A 5,744-nucleotide genomic window follows, 5' to 3' on the forward strand; every position below is an offset into this window, starting at 1 on the left:
GTTTTTACTTGGTATGATATTTTATTTGCAATAAACATGGTTAGTAAAAAGTTGCAATTCAAATCTATGTGTATTAATGCTACCCTGGAACAATTTGAAGGTGATGAAATATTTTAAAAAGTATAGGAATGATGAGTTTGCATCAAGTATGTATACCGCTAAAAAAGTAACATGTGAAATGAATATAGATCCTACATTTATAATTAAGCATCGTATTATTAGGAAAAAACAATTCGTCGGAAATAACAATGAAGAAAATATGCAGGCATCGGAAGAAGAATCTTTTATAATTAATTATTTTTTAACCATTGTGGATATGACAATTTATTCATTGGATAATAGATTTGAGCAATTAAAGAAGTTTGAAAGTATTTTTCGATTCTTATTTGATTCTAATAAGCTAAAGGCATTGGATGAGGATAAATTGATGAGATGTGTTAATTTTGCTAATACCTTTTGTCATAATAACGTGTCAGATATGGATTTAAATAATTTTGTTTCTAAATTAAAGGTGTTCCAAGTGACTTTACCGTATAAATAAATGTTGACGATTGATATTCTTGAGTTTGTCAAAATTGCAGATTGTTACCCTAATGTTTCAGTTACATATCGAATTGTGTTGGCAATTTCTGTGACCGTAGCATCTGCCGAAAGGAGTTTTTCAAAGTTGAAGTTATTGAAGACATACTTGAGGTCATCAATGTCACAAGAAAGGCTAAACAGATTGGCGATCCTATGTATTGAAAAAAGATATACTAGATGGTATTGATTTGGATACTATCATTGATGATTTTGCATCGAAGAATTCTCGAAGAAGTTGTTTTGTATGAATTATTATTGTAGTTGTTTTCTATGAATTATCATTGAAGTTGTATTGTATGACTTATTTATATTTACCATATTTATTATAGATTTTTTTTAGATATAATAGGCCCACTTTTTATAAATCGTCCAGGACACATAAAATGTCAAGGATCAGCATTGCGTTCACTTAGTGCTAACCCATATCCATCCCAAACAAAAATGATACCAAATAAAACTAGAATCATAGATCTATTGCTTCCAATCGAGGATGAAATTCATCATCCAAGTTTTGTATGAACAAAGTCATAAGCAAAGGTCAAAAGTACCAGGAGGTCTCAAGTTCAAATATAAGGAAGAATAAAAATCCTTTTGTGGCCACGGAGGTTCAAATGCGATGACTTCAGGCTATCTGCAAAGCAGGTGGTCGCCCTGAGATTAATCGGCTCGCATAACGGGTTGGATATCCAGGTTAATAAAAAAGAAAGAAAAAAAAGTCATAAGCAGAAACAAATCCAACTAAGAGGGGGGTATGCAGACCCAAACCTATATCAAATTTTTTTCTCTTCAAACCTTGAAATCTGCGTGTTGCTTTGATGAGCTTGGGTCCGGTAGTCGAAAGTTAAGGAGACTAGTTGATTAGGTGTGAAGCATATTAACCTCATAATTTGACGGATGATTTTTCGGTTCAACGACTTAATCATTGTTTGTAAGAAAATAAGTTAGCTTATAAGCTATAAGTTAGCTTATTTTCTAGATACACATTTGGATACAAATAAACTAGCTTATTGAAACGTTATTTGGAATAGTGTTTTGTTAATTTATTATCAATTTTTTTAATTATAACCCTCATTAATATTAATTATTATTAATTATAATTCATTAATTAATTAGGATATATAAATCAAACATTTTTATTTTTATATGAATGGTTATTTACAATCCTAAATAATAGATTTTTTCTAAAATTTATTTTAACAAATTCTAATATTATAATATATAATAATCTATTTGAAATTATTTTAATCAATATATTATATTTTTTTAGTATCTTGTTTATATTAGTTAATTTATTATATTATTAGAGATTTGTTTCAGTTTTATTTTGAAACATTACAATTTATTAATTTTTTAAAATGTCTTTTTTGATCATTTTACATTTTTATCAGTTAGTTTTACCAAACATGATTCATTTATCCATTAATTTATTAACGATGAACTAGTTTATCAAACATCAGTTAATTTATGTAAACTAGTTTTTTAGAGCGTTAAGGTTTGAAGATAGGCTTAGAGATAAAACCTTGAGTGTATAGGGTTAGAGATAAAAACTTGAGCGTAAAAAGGTATCGGGAATCCGCCCTCTTATATAATAGGGGTGTTTGCGATCTGGTTTGGGCGGTTTAATCCTTCAGACCACAAACCAAACCGTAATGGCGGTTTATAAAATTTTCAAACCGAACGGTTTGATATTAATTGCCCAGACCGGTTAAACCAGACCACGAAAAGGCAGTCTGGTCTGACTGGTTTAGGCGGTTTGGACCTTTAGTGGACTTGAACAGATTGAGTTTGGAATCAAAAAAATTGAAGAAAAGAGTTGAATCACTTGGTTGATATCTTGATGATGTACGCCGAAATCAAACCATGGATTAGGAAAGATCGATAGATTGATAAAGTTCTTGAGGGATTTCAAAATTTGGAGACCGTCAATGTCAAATGTGTCGATATGTTTACTGGTTTAGGAAATTTAGGCGCCAATTCTTTTGGATTTGATTATGTTAGATGTTAGGCTTTATGTTGGGCTTAGGAATATATTTGGGTCATAACCCATAAGTTGAAAAAATTGGGCTTGCTAATCTATACTATATTATAAAGCATTTGACAAAAACTCTTACAAACTATTTTTTATATATGAAGTACTGTATATTGATGCATATTACTTAAAATTCAATATTACAAGTAAATCATGCATAAGTAAAACTTATTAAAGCTCCATGTTTAAATTCGTATAACTAACTGCAGATAAACATAATCAAATAGAGGATAAACATCTCATTTTAAAATATAAAAAATCTAAAATATTATTAGGATAATTATTGAGTTGTAACAAAATAATTAATTATTATCTTTATAAGAAAATCATATTATTAAACCAAATATAAATTACTTTGTTATTGAACTTAAATTAAATTATAATAAAAAATGAATTAAAAAAATACACAAAAATAGGAATTTTAAATAGTTAATTTGATACTAATATCAATATATTTTTCTCAAATTTTTATGATATCTTCAAATTTATATTTTATTCAAAAATAAAAATATCCTCATTTTTTCAAAATCACATAAGACCATACTATAATATTGACTGAGGTAAAGAATAAAATGAAATATTAAAATCAAGATATATCTCGTTGTATTACGCGAGTACCTATCTAGTACTAATATATATATATATATATATATATATATATATATATATATATATATATATATATTTGACAGTCGGTTTGGTCCAAACCGCCCAAAAAAGGTTTCAAACCGCATATCGGACCGTACCGCCTGATTTCGCTATTTTTCAAACCAGACCAAACCGCTCAAACCGCCAAAATGATCCAGTTTGAGCGGTCCAACGGTTTTTTTGAACACCCTTAATGAAATAATGAGATTGATTTTGTTTTATTTAAATCAAACTCTAATTTATTTTTAATTTTATTTATTTATTAGTTGGTTTTCTGTTACATTTATTATATATATAACTTTATTATATTGGTATATTAAACTGTAAATTAATTAGTATAATTTTATTGTTTTAGAAATATTATTGTTATTTATTTAGACATGCTCAATTAATTTATCATATTTCATTTAATTATTGTTATGCTACTTACTTATTTGAATCACTTATTTGGTTTGTAACATCTAAATTTAGATAAAATAAATCTATATATATATATATATTAAAGGAGAAACCAAGGTTGATGACTTGGCTTCTCCTAAGGGTTGAAAACTTATTTATCATTTTTTTCATTCATTCTCATTTAATCTTTTTTTAATTTCACATTCTAATTTTTATAAACATTGATTATCATTTATGTTTGCATTTAACACAATCTTTTCATTTTCCCTAACTCTTCTTCATAAATTGTTCATCATTCAATCTTTTTTTTTCCATCTCCATCACTTGATTTGTTTTCATTTCATTTTTCTCCATCTCTATCACTTGATTTGTTTTTCATTTTATAAATTGTTATTTTTCACCAAATCTATTTTCAAGTTTATTTCGAGAAGACCAATTCAGGTATGCGTTCCTTTCTATTTTTTTTGGGATTTTAGAATTTTGTTTTTTTTTTACTTTTCCCTTCTATGATTTTCCTAAGTTTTCTCAATGAAACAGAGAGTTTGTTTTTGACAACACTTTTAGAGTTTTCATGGCAACAATGGTTCGATTAATCGTCTGATGATAGAATCTTGAAAGTATTACAAACCATGAAGTAGTCTCAACAAATTTCAACATATTTTTGTAATGGTTATCTTTTTCAAGTATACTTTGAGAAAACTAATGTGTGTATGTATTCCTTTTGACTTTTATTGATATTTTTTAAGTTTTTATGTTACAATTTTTCATGTAGCATCACCAAACTTCAACATGCCCTTTTTAATGGTTATATTTTTTTTTTCCAGGTTTATTTCAAGACGATTAATCCGAGTATGCAATTTTTCTTAATTTTGTTAGGATTTTAGAGGTTTTCTTTAACTAATATCTTCTACATTTTTTTTAAGTTTTTTTTCCCAATAGAACCAACAATATGTTTTTAACAATTGTTTTAGAGTTTGGTTGACAACAACTACTCCTCATGGAATATTGAGAAACCAAGTTTAATGAAAAACCATCTTTCATATTCATCTTTTATTTTCTCATTCTTATTTTACATTAAAATGTTTTCAGCATACAATTGTTGAAACTTTTTTTTCAAATTCTATTTATTTTAAAATATTTTCAACCACATTAATCTTTAAAAGATTTCATTTTTGTAATTTAAATAATCTATATATATTAAARGAGAAACCAAGGTTGATGACTTGGCTTCTCCTAAAGGTTGGAATTTTTTTTTTTTTTTTTTCATTCATTCTCCTTTAATTTTTTTTAGTTTCACATTTTAATTTCTATAAACATTGATTATTCATTTATGTTTGCATTTAACACAATCTTTTCATTTTCCCTAACTCTTCTTCATAAATTGTTCATCATTCAATCTCTTTTTCTCCATCTCGATCACTTGATTTGTTTTTCATTTCATTTTACTTCATCTCCATCACTTGATTTGTTTTTCATTTCATAAATTATTACTTTTCAACAAATCTATTTTCAAGTTTATTTCGAGAAGACCAATTCAGGTATGCGTTTCTTTATATTTTTGTTGAGATTTTAGAATTTTGTTTTTTTTTTACTTTTCTCTTCTATGATTTTCCTAAGTTTTCTTAATGAAACGGAGAGTTTGTTCTTGACAACACTTTTAAAGTTTTCATGACAACAATGGTTCGATTAATCGTCTGATGATAGAATCTTGGAAGTATTACAAACCATGATGTAGCCTCAACAAATTTCAACGTATTTTTGTAATGGTTATCTTTTTCAAGTATACTTTGAGAAAACTAATGTGTGTATGCTTTCCTTTTGACTTTTATTGAGATTTTTGAAGTTTTTTTTGTTACAATTTTTCATGTAGCATCACCAAACTTCAATATGCCCTTTTTTAATGGTTATATTTTTTTTTTTCAGGTTTATTTCGAGACGATTAATCTGAGTATGCAATTTTTCTTAATTTTGTTAGGATTTTAGAGGTTTTCTTTAACTAATGTCTTCTACATTTTTCTTAAGTTTTTTTTCTCAATAGAACCAACAATATGTTTTTAACAATTGTTTTAGAGTTTGGTTGACAACA

Source organism: Cynara cardunculus (genome assembly GCF_001531365.2).
Source record: "Cynara cardunculus var. scolymus isolate 2C chromosome LG 11, CcrdV1, whole genome shotgun sequence".
In the NCBI taxonomy this organism is placed as follows: Eukaryota; Viridiplantae; Streptophyta; class Magnoliopsida; order Asterales; family Asteraceae; genus Cynara; species Cynara cardunculus.